This window comes from Arachis ipaensis, chromosome B9 (assembly GCF_059453495.1).
Source record: "Arachis ipaensis isolate K30076 ecotype BB chromosome B9, ASM5945349v1, whole genome shotgun sequence".
Classification (NCBI taxonomy): Eukaryota; Viridiplantae; Streptophyta; class Magnoliopsida; order Fabales; family Fabaceae; genus Arachis; species Arachis ipaensis.
The window spans coordinates 88,030,961-88,043,374 of NC_142444.1; the positions used below are offsets into that span (position 1 = coordinate 88,030,961).

Consider the following 12,414-nt stretch of genomic DNA (forward strand, 5'->3'; position numbering starts at 1 on the left):
CCATTTAGTCACCACTTCATCCGGTTGGGAGTAGAACCACTCTTTTGCTTGACCCTCAAGAGAGAAGGGGAAAGCAAAAACCATGATAGCAATCTCATCGGCACCATGCCTTCGAGCCGTAGAACAAGCAACTTGAAAATCTTTTAGATGTCTAATGGGGTCTTAGCCCGGAAATCCATGATACTTGGGGAGCAAATTAATCAAATTATTCTTCAACCCAAAATTTGGATCAAGATTTGGATACCTAGATTGCAACGGTTGAAGAATAAGATTCGGTGCTCCTTGTTCGTGCAAGGTAATCCTACATGGCTCCGCCATGTAGTTTTCACCTATAGGATGCAAAGATGTATCAGTGGTGCCAACAGAAGAATAAGAAGTTGTGGACTCTAAGTCACTCTCAGTTTCGTCTAGTGGTTCAGAAGGTTCCCCAAGAGAGGCCGAAGCACTAACCGTGTAGTCCAACTGCCGCCTAGCTTACCAAGTGTGTAACAAAGTTCTTTCAATCTCAGGATCAAACTCGGCTAAGCTAGAGTTCGGTTGAGACCGAGTCATTTAACTTAGAAGTCATAGCTCATGCATTAAAAGAAATCTAAACTAAAAACAAAAGAATAAAGGCAAGTAAACTATCTACACTATTCACATATTCACATAACCAATATCAAAGCACACGTTGCAACCATTCCCCGGCAACGGCACCAAAAATTTGATGGATAAGATTATGGTCGGTCTAGATTTTATCAAAAAAGATCATGTCATAGTATAGTCCTAGACCAACTTATAACCATATCGTTCAAATTTAGAATTTGGTTGTCATAAAGTCAACCCCAATATAAAGTAACAAAGAGTATTGGTCTCGGGTCGTCCTCAAGAGAATGGGCAAACATGTGCATCAATATTGGTTAGAATTCTGGGGTAGGGAGTCACAAACAAGAATTTAAACTACTAAACTTAACATGCAAGAAATCTTAAATTGCGAGAAACTAAATCAAAGCAACTAAAGCAAGATGTAAGTAAATGTAATCTAGCAAGAGAACATGTAAAGCTATTTCTATTTTAAGACTAAGTAAACAGCTAAACTAACTCTAGTAAGAATCAAATAATTGGGATTTTTGGGGATCAAATATGAATAATAAAAGGAACTCTTGGCTAGGCATGGGAATTGGGGTCACCATCCTTGTCTAATAACCATATCTTGACAATTATGAGGAACCAAGCTCATTAAGTCTACTTCTATGCTTGAAATACGTATAATATCTATTTCAAAGCTTAAAGTACATCAAATGGCTTGATCAATCTCAACTCATAAGTCCCAATCCAACTACTAATTGGCTTAGTAGTAGATTGGTGTCAATGGGTATCAATTTGACCACTAGGGCTCTCAAATCACCAAATCAATTAGATCAATGACTCAAGTTTACCCAATTCCCTTAGCCTAGGCAAAGAGTAAAGAAAAACTACTCCATAATCAAAGGAAACATTTCATCAAACACATGGTATGCATTAACAAAAGACATATTCAAATTGCAAGTTAATTGGAAATTACAAGTACCCACTAATAATTATCAATGGAAAGCAACTCATATAACACTATCAATCATAGAAAACATCAATGTACTAATAGAAATTCAAGATCCATAAAGTTCATAAAATGAGAAAAAAAGGGAAAATAACAAGAAAACATAAATTCAACACAAGATCTAAACAAAATTAAAACTAGAGAACTCAAATTAAGTAAATGAAACTAAAATTAACAAAACCTAATTTAGAATTTCAATAAAGCAAGATAAAAAAAACAAACTAGATCTAGAGAGAAGTAAGAGTCTCTCTCTAGAAAACAAGAACCAAGAACTAGCTAAAACTAAGTGTAAGGTGTGAATGATTAGATCCCCCCACTTCCTCCATCAATTCCTGGGTCTTTTCCATGCAGAATCCAGTTGGATTTGGGCCTGGAGCTCCTCAGAAATCGCCAGCCACGATTTCTTCAATGAAGTCACGTGCTAAGCGTCACGCGTGTGCGTCGTCTAAGTTCTGCGAGCCACGCGTACGCGTCGAGAATGCGTACGCATCGATTATTGTTGCACCAATCCACGCGTGCGCATTAGCCACGCGTGCACGTCGCCTCCAGTTCTCCAAAACTCCATTCTTCATGTTCCTTCCACTGGTGCATGCTTCCTTTCCATCTTCTACACTATTCTTGCTCTATAAATTCTGAATCCACTCAACAAACACATCACGGCAATGAATGGTAATGGAAGAAGATTAAAATATAGCATTTTTAAGGTAAAAGAAACATGTTTTAAACCCTGAAGCAAAATTAGGAAGGAAACACAAAACCATACAATTTATATGAATAAGTGCAGAAAATATTGATAAAACCCCCCAAATTCTACACTAGATAAACCACAAAATTGGGGTTTATCAGTGCCTGATGAGCGGATAATTTATACATTTGTTGGCATTGTTTTTAGTATGTTTTTAGTAGAATCTAGCTACTTTTAGGGATGTTTTTATTATTTTTTATGTTAAATTCACATTTCTGGACTTTACTATGAGTTTGTGTGTTTTTCTGTGATTTCAGGTATTTTCTGGCTGAAATTGAGGGACTTGAGCAAAAATCAGATTCAGAGGTTGAAGAAGGACTGCTGATGCTGCTGGATTCTGACCTCCCTGCACTCAAAGTGGAATTTCTGGAGCTACAAAACTCAAAATAGCTCGCTTCCAATTGCATTGGAAAGTAGACATCCAGGGCTTTCCAGAAATGTATAATAGTCAATACTTTGAACGAGTTTAGATGACGTAAAAGGGCGTTGAACGCCAGTTCTACGCTGCTGTTTGGAGTTAAACGCCAGAAACAAGTCACAAACCAGAGTTGAACGCCAGAAATACGTTACAACCTGGCGTTCAACTCCAGAAAGAGACTCTGCACGTGTAACATTCAAGCTCAGCCCAAGCACACACCAAGTGGGCCCCAGAAGTGGATTTATACATCAATTACTTACTTCTGTAAACCCTAGTAACTAGTTTAGTATAAATAGGACTTTTTACTATTGTATTAGACATCCTGGATTGTATTTTTGATCCTGTGATCAAGTCTTGGTTACTCCGGTTCCCCTCTGGGGCCGAGACCAATGAACTCCATTATCACTTATGTATTTTCAACGGTAGAGTTTCTACACTCCATAGATTAAGGTGTGGAGCTCTGCTGTTCCTCAAAGATCAATGCAAAGTACTACTATTTTTCTATTCAATTCAACTTGTTCCGCTTCTAAGATATTCATTCGCACTTCAACCTGAATGTGATGAACGTGACAATCATCATCATTCCCTATGAACGCGTGCCTGACAACCACTTCCGTTCTACCTTAGATTGAATGAGTATCTCTTAGATCTCTTAATCAGAATCTTCGTGGTGTAAGCTAGATTGATGGCGGCATTCATGAGAGTCCAGAAAGTCTAAACCTTGTCTGTGGTATTCTGAGTAGGACTCTGGGATTGAATGACTGTGACGAACTTCAAACTCACGATTACTGGGCGTAGTGACAGACGCAAAAGGAGGGTGAATCCTATTCCAGTATGATCGAGAACCTCAGATGATTAGCCGTGCTGTGACAGAGCATTTGGACCATTTTCACAAGAGGATGGGATGTAACCATTGACAACGGTGATGCCCTTACATAAAGCCAGTCATAGAAAGGAGTAAGACTGATTGGATGAAGACAACAGGAAAGCAGAGGTTCAGAGGGACGAAAGCATCTCTATGCGCTTATCTGAAATTCTCACCAATGATTTACATAATTATTTCTATACTTCTTTTATTATTTATTTTCAAAAACTCCATAACTATTTTATATCCGCCTGACTGAGATTTACAAGATGACCATAGCTTGCTTCAAGCCGACAATCTCCGTGGGATCGACCCTTACTCACGTAAGGTTTATTACTTGGACGACCGAGTGCACTTGCTGGTTAGTTGTATCGAAGTTGTGACAAATTATGAATTAAGATTAGAGCACCAAGTTTTTGGAGCCATTACCAGAGATCACAATTTCGTGCACTAAGTTTTTGGCGCCGTTGCCGGGGATTGTTCGAGATTGGACAACTGACGGTTCATCTTGTTGCTCAGATTAGGTAATTTTCTTTTTGTTTTATTTTCAAAAATTTTTCAAAAATCTTTCAAAAATTTCTCCTTTGTTTTCGAGAAAAAAAATTTTAAAATAAAAATTTTCATAATTTTTAAGAATGAATTCTAGTGTTTCATGAAGCATGTTGAAGCCTGGCTGGCTGTAGGGCATGTTAGGCGTGTCATGTCTGAGTTACATACTAAAGCTTGGCTGGCTATTAAACCATGCCTGACCCTTTGATTGGAGCTTTAGACTAAAGAGCATAAGATTCCTGGAATTCATATTAAAAATTTTGGAATCCTTATTTTTCTTTTTCAAAATGAATTTCGAAAAAATTAAAAGAAAATACAAAAAATTTCATAAAATCATAAAAATCAAAAATATTTTTCATGTTTCTTGTTTGAGTCATGTGTCATGTTATAAGTTTGGTGTCAATTGCATATTCATTTTGCATTTTTCGAAAATTCATGCATTCATGGTGTTCTTCATGATCTTCGAGTTGTTCTTGGTAAGTCTTCTTGTTTGATCTTGATGTTTTCTTGTTTTGCATCTTTTCTTGTTTTACATGTGCATTTTTGCATCCATAGTGTCTAAACATGAAAGATTTCTAAGTTTGGTGTCTTGCATGTTTTCTTTGCATTAAAAATTTTTCTAAAACATGTTCTTGATGTTCATCTTGACATTCAAAGTGTTCTTGGTGTTCATCTTGACATTCATAGTGTTCTTGCATTCATCACATACTTTGATCCAAAATTTTCATGCATTGAGTCTTTTTCATGTTTTTTCTCTCTCATCATTAAAAATTAAAAAATCAAAAAAATATCTTTCCCTTTTTCTCTCTTAAAATTTCGAAAATTAGATTGGATTTTTTCAAAAATTTTTAAAATCTGGTTGTTTTTATGAGTCAAATCAAATTTTCAATTCAAAAATCTTATCTTTTTCAAAATCTTTTTCAAAAATCAAATCTTTTTCATTTTTCTTAATTTTATATCTTAATTTTCGAAAATAACATCATCAATTAATGTTTTGATTCAAAAATTTCAAGTTTGTTACTTACTTGTTAAGAAAGATTCAAACTTTGAGTTCTAGAATCATATCTTGTGATTTCTTGTGAATCAAGTCATTAATTGTGATTTTTTAAAATCAAATCTTTTTCAAAACTAATTTCAATCATATCTTTTCAAAAATATCTTCTTATCTTATCTTTTTCAAAATTTGATTTTAAAATATCTTTTCTAACTTCTTATCTTCTTATCTTTTCAAAATTGATTTTCAAATTTGTTTCAACTAACTAACTAACTTTGTGTTTGTTTCTTATTTTTTCTGTGCCCTCTTCTTTGTCATATGAGCTGAAGCAAGGACAAGAATATTCTTGTTGAAGCAGATCCAGAACCTGAAAGGACTCTGAAGAGGAAACTAAGAGAAGCTAAATTACAACAATCCAGAGATAACCTTTCAGAAATTTTCGAACAGGAAGAGGAGATGGCAGCCGAAAATAACAATAATGCAAGGAGAATGCTTGGTGACTTTACTGCACCTAATTCCAATTTACATGGAAGAAGCATCTCCATTTCTGCCATTGGAGCAAACAATTTTGAGCTTAAACCTCAATTAGTTTCTCTGATGCAGCAGAACTGCAAGTTTCATGGACTTCATTCTGAAGATCCTTTTCAGTTCTTAACTGAATTCTTGCAGATATGTGATACTGTTAAGACTAATGGAGTAGATCCTGAAGTCTACAGGCTCATGCTTTTTCCTTTTGCTGTAAGAGACAGAGCTAGAGTATGGTTGGACTCTCAACCTAAGGATAGCCTGAACTCTTGGGATAAGCTGGTCAAGGCTTTCTTAGCCAAGTTCTTTCCTCCTCAAAAGCTGAGTAAGCTTAGAGTGGATGTTCAGACCTTCAGACAGAAAGAAGGTGAATCCCTCTATGAAGCTTGGGAGAGATACAAAGGACTGACTAAAAAGTGTCCTTCTGACATGCTTTCAGAATGGACCATCCTGGATATATTCTATGATGGTCTATCTGAATTGGCTAAAATGTCATTGGATACTTCTGCAGGTGGATCCATTCACCTAAAGAAAATGCCTGCAGAAGCTAAAGAACTCATTGACATGGTTGCTAATAACCAGTTCATGTACACTTCTGAGAGGAATCCTGTGAATAATGGGACGCCTATGAAGAAGGGAGTTCTTGAAATTGATACTCTGAATGCCATATTGGCTCAGAACAAAATATTGACTCAGCAAGTCAATATGATTTCTCAGAGTCTGAATGGAATGCAAGCTGCATCCAACAGTACTCAAGAGGCATCTTCTGAAGAAGAAGCTTATGATCCTGAGAACCCTGCAATAGCAGCGGTGAATTACTTAGGTGAACCTTATGGAAACACCTATAACCCATCATGGAGAAATCATCCAAATTTCTCATGGAAGGATCAAAAGCCTCAACAAGGCTTTAATAATGGTGGAAGATACAGGTTTAACAATAGTAAAGCTTTTCCATCATCCACTCAGCAACTGACAGAGAACTCTGAACAAAATACTTCTAATCTAGCAAACTTAGTCTCTGATCTATCCAAGGCCACTGTAAGTTTCATGAATGAAACAAGATCTTCCATTAGAAATTTGGAAGCACAAGTGGGCCAGCTGAGTAAAAGGATCACTGAAATCCCTCCTAGTACTCTCCCAAGCAATACAGAAGAAAATCCAAAAGGAGAGTGCAAGGCCATTGAATTGATCACCATGGCCAAACCTGTAAAGGAAGGAGAGGACGTGAATCCCAGTGAGGAAGACCTCCTGGGACGTCCAGTGATCAATAAGGAGTTTCCCTCTGAGGAACCAAAAGAATCTGAGGCTCAACTAGAGACCATAGAGATTCCATTAAACCTCCTTATGCCATTCATGAGCTCTGATGAGTATTCCTCTTCTGAAGAGAATGAGGATGTCACTGAGGAGCAAGTCACCAAGTACCTTGGTGCAATCATGAAGCTGAATGCCAAATTATTTGGCATTAAAACTTGGGAAGATGAACCTCCCTTGTTCACCAATGATCTAAGTGATCTGGATCAACTAACATTACCTCAGAAGAAACAGGATCCTGGAAAGTTCGTAACACCTTGTACCATAGGCACCATGATCTTTAAGGCTCTGTGTGACCTTGGTTCAGGAATAAACCTCATGCCCCTCTCTGTAATAGAGAAACTGGGAATCTTTGGGGTGCAAGCCACTAAAATCTCATTAGAGATGGCAGACAATTCAAGAAAACAGGCTTATGGACAAGTAGAGGACGTGTTAGTAAAGGTTGAAGGCCTTTACATCCCTGCTGATTTCATAGTCCTAGATACTGGGAAGGATGAGGATGAATTCATTATCCTTGGAAGACCCTTCCTAGCCACAGCAAGAGCTGTGATTGATGTGGACAGAGGAGAATTGATCCTTCAACTAAATGAGGACAACCTTGTGTTTACAACTCAAGGATCTCTCTCTACATCCATGGAGAGGAAGCATAAAGAGCTTCTCTCAAAGCAGAGTCAAACAAAGCCCCCACAGTCAAACTCTAAGTTTGGTGTTGGGAGGCCACAACCAAACTCTAAGTTTGGTGTCAAACCCCTATATCCAAACTCTAAGTTTGGTGTTGGGAGGTCTCAACAAAGCTCTGCACATCTGTGAGGCTCCATGAGAGCCCACTGTCAAGCTATTGACATTAAAGATGCGCTTGTTGGGAGGCAACCCAATGTTTATTTATCTAATTTTCATTGTTTTTTTTTAGGTTCATGATCATGTGGAGTCACAAAATAAATATAAAAATTGAAAACGGAATCAAAAACAGCAGAAGAAAAATCACACCCTGGAGGAAGACCTTACTGGCGTTTAAACGCCAGTAGGAAGCATGTTTTGGGCGTTCAACGCCAGAACAGAGCATGGTTCTGGCGCTGAACGCCAGAAATGGGCAGCATCTGGGCGTTTGAACGCCAGAAATGCACCCTGGAGAAGAGCTGGCACTGAACGCCTAGAACAAGCATGGTTCTGGCGTTCAACGCCAAAAAAGGGCAACAAATGGGCGTTCAACGCCCAGAACAAGCACCAATCTGGCGCTGAACACCCAGCGTTGTGTGCAAGGGAATTTTGCATGCCTAATGGGTACAGGGATGCAAATCCTTGACACCTCAGGATCTGTGGACCCCACAGGATCAACTCAGCATCGGTGGACCCCACAGGATCCCCACCTACCTCACCCTCTCTCTCTCTCCATTCATGGCCAACCCTTCTGTTTTCCATTTACCACTCACATCCATACACCCACCTACCTTCAAAATTCAACATCTCTTCCCCACCCAATCCCACCCATATGGCCAAATACACACATCCCTCCATCTCCTCCATATCTTCTTCTTCTTCCTCTTCTTCTATTCTTTCTTCTTTTGCTTGAGGGCGAGCAATATTCTAAGTTTGGTGTGGTAAAAGCATAAGCTTTTTGTTTTTCCATTACCATTAATGGCACCTAAGGCGAGAGAAACCTCAAGAAGAGGAAAGGGAAGACAATTGCTTCCACCTCTGAGCTATGCGAGATGGAAAGATTCATCTCACAAGCCCATCACTAAGAAAAGGATGGAGCAAATAAGAGAGCACATTCATGGATCTCAACAGTCACATGAAAAAGCTCATCATCAAGAAACCCCTGAGATACCTCAAGGGATGCACTTTCCTCCACAGAATTTTTGGGAGCAAATCAACACCTCCCTAGGAGAATTAAGTTCCAACATGGGACAACTAAGGGTGGAACATCAAGAGCACTCCATCATCCTTCATGAAATCAGAGAAGATCAAAAAGCAATGAGGGAGGAGCAACAAAGACAAAGAACAGACATAGAAGAGCTCAAGGACATCATTGGTTCCTCAAGAAGAAAATGCCACCATCACTAAGGTGGACTCATTCCTTGTTCTCACTTTCTGTTTTTCATTTTCTCTATGTTAAGTGCTTATCTATGTTTGTGTCTTCATTACATGATCATTAGTAGTTAGTAACTTTGTCTTAAAGTTATGAATGTCCTATGAATCCATCACCTCTCTTAAAATGAAAAATGTTTTAATTCAAAAGAACAAGAAGTACATGAGTTTCGAATTTATCCTTGAACTTAGTTTAATTATATTGATGTGGTGACAATGCTTCTTGTTTTCTGAATGAATGCTTGAACAGTGCATATGTCTTTTGAAGTTGTTGTTTAAGAATGTTAAATATGTTAGCTCTTGAAAGAATGATGATAAGGAGACATGTTATTTGATAATCTGAAAAATCATAAAAATGATTCTTGAAGCAAGAAAAAGCAGCAAAGAACAAAGCTTGCAGAAAAAAAATAGGCGAAAAAAAATAGAAAGAAAAAAAGAAAAAGCAAGCAGAAAAAGCCAAAAGCTCTTAAAACCAAGAGGCAAGAGCAAAAAGCCAATAACCCTTAAAACCAAAAGGCAAGGACAAAAAAAAAGGCATCCCAAGGCTTTGAGCATCAGTGGATAGGAGGGCCTAAAGGAATAAAATCCTGGCCTAAGCGGCTAAACCAAGATGTCCCTAACCATGTGCTTGTGGCGTGTAGGTGTCAAGTGAAAACTTGAGACTGAGCGGTTAAAGTCAAGGTCCAAAGCAAAAGAAGAGTGTGCTTAAGAACCCTGGACACCTCTAATTGGGGACTTTAGCAAAGCTGAGTCACAATCTGAAAAGGTTCACCCAATTATGTGTCTGTGGCATTTATGTATCCGGTGGTAATAATGGAAAACAAAGTGCTTAGGGCCACGGCCAAGACTCATAAAGTAGCTGTGTTCAAGAATCATCATACTGAACTAGGAGAATCAATAACACTATCTGAACCCTGAGTTCCTATAGATGCCAATTATTCTGAACTTCAATGGATAAAGTGAGATGCCAAAACTATTCAAGAGGCAAAAAGCTACAAGTCCCGCTAATTTAATTGGAGCTATGTTTCATTGATAGTTTGGAATTTATAGTATATTCTCTTCTTTTTATCCTATTTGATTTTCAGTTGCTTAGGGACAAGCAACAATTTAAGTTTGGTGTTGTGATGAGCGGATAATTTATACGCTTTTTGGCATTGTTTTTAGTATGTTTTTAGTAGAATCTAGCTACTTTTATGGATGTTTTTATTAGTTTTTATGTTAAATTCACATTTCTAGACTTTACTATGAGTTTGTGTGTTTTTCTGTGATTTCAGGTATTTTCTGGCTGAAATTGAGGGACTTGAGTAAAAATCAGATTCAGAGGTTGAAGAAGGACTGCTGATGAACTCCATTATCACTTATGTATTTTCCACGGTAGAGTTTCTACACTCCATAGATTAAGGTGTGGAGCTCTGCTGTTCCTCAAAGATCAATGCAAAGTACTACTATTTTTCTATTCAATTCAACTTGTTCCGCTTCTAAGATATTCATTCGCACTTCAACCTGAATGTGATGAACGTGACAATCATCATCATTCCCTATGAACGCATGCCTGACAACCACTTCCGTTCTACCTTAGATTGAATGAGTATCTCTTAGATCTCTTAATCAGAATCTTCGTGGTGTAAGCTAGATTGATGGCGGCATTCATGAGAGTCCGGAAAGTCTAAACCTTGTCTGTAGTATTCTGAGTAGGACTCTGGGATTGAATGACTGTGACGAACTTCAAACTTGCGATTGCTGGGCGTAGTGACAGACGCAAAAGGATGGTGAATCCTATTCCAGTATGATCGAGAACCTCAGATGATTAGCCGTGCTGTGACAGAGCATTTGGACCATTTTCACAAGAGGATGGGATGTAGCCATTGACAACAGTGATGCCCTTACATAAAGCCAGCCATAGAAAGGAGTAAGACTGATTGGATGAAGACAGCAGGAAAGCAGAGGTTCCGAGGGACGAAAGCACCAAGTTTTTGGAGCCATTACCAGAGATCACAATTTCGTGCACCAATGCCATAGACAAGGTAGATCTTCCGGATCAAAAAGTGCTGCTTCTCTGACTCTAGCCTTAACGCCACATAGACCTCACTTACCCACGGTCAACGGGATTTTATGTCACGTATCCAAAGTTGCCCAGGTACTCTATTGGAATCCGTAATGTAATCTCTAGCTTTGATTCAACACTGTCCGGGTCAGGACTCGCATGGAACTCATGTAGAACAAGGGTGATTGTCACGGATCACCCTCAATTCATAAGATGAAGAACGAGAATGCATAAGAGAATAGAATCAGACATATTGAACTAGAACGGTAATATTATTAATCCATAAAACTCAGCAGAGCTTCTAACCTTAACCTTAGGAGGTTAGTGACTCATGCTGTTCGAAAGTACAATGGAAAATGTAAAAGTGGGCAAGAGTCCCCTAACAAGGGTGAACTCTTGTATTTATATACTAATCTGCTAACTAAGAATTACAGAAACAAGATAAACTAGTCTTGTAGTGCGAAAATCCACTTCTGGAGCTCACTTGGTGAGTGTTTAGGCTGAGCTTCAGTGTTTCCCACGAGCTAATACTCCTTATGGGTGTTGAACACTGGCTTTGGACTCCCTTTTGGGCGTTGGACGCCAGCTGCTCCCTTGTGGGCACTGGATGCCAGGAATGGGGTTGGTGGCTGGCGTTGAATGCCATTTTTGGGCCTTCATTTCTAAGGTAAAGTATAAACTATTATATATTTCTAGAAAGCCCTGGATGTTAGCTTTCTATAGCCGTTAAGAGCGCACCATTTGGATTTTCTGTAGATCCAAAAAAGCTCCTTCGAGTGTACGGAGGTCAGATCCTGACAGCATCTGCATTTCTTTCTTTGTCTCTGAATCAGACTTTTGCTCGAGCTCCTTAATTTCAGCCAGAAAATATCTGAAATCGCCATAAAACACACAAACTCAAATTAGAATCCAAAAATGTGAATTTTCAACTAAAACCCATGAAAACTTAATAAAACTTAAATAAAACATAATGAAAACTATATGAAAATGATGCCAAAAAGCGTATAAAATATCCGCTAATCAGGTTGCGATTGGTGACTTGATACTTATACTTTTTGCAATCTTACGTATATATTTATTTATCTCTCTTGCTCCCGGATTTACATTTTGTACCGAACTATTTTTCGAGCGTTACACGATTCTCGTTTCTCATTCTTTTGTCTATCTTGTTTAAGGCAGCTAGATATGTAATCCTTCAGTTATATATGCATACGTATTTTTTTTAGAGGTCGTAGCGCCTCACTACCTTTGATTTATGACTATAGCATAAAGTTTTGTGTGGTAGGGTGTTACAAAAAG

General features: G+C 38.3%; 1 non-coding gene across 1 annotated transcript; it reads right to left on the bottom strand.

Annotated features, from left to right (window-relative positions):
• Positions 1-5,999: 5,999 nt before the first annotated feature.
• LOC148545362 (small nucleolar RNA R71) lies at positions 6,000-6,107 on the bottom strand. The gene has a single exon (XR_015902137.1). It is a non-coding gene; the product is annotated as a small nucleolar RNA R71 (small nucleolar RNA).
• Between the last annotated feature and the right edge of the window lie 6,307 nt (positions 6,108-12,414).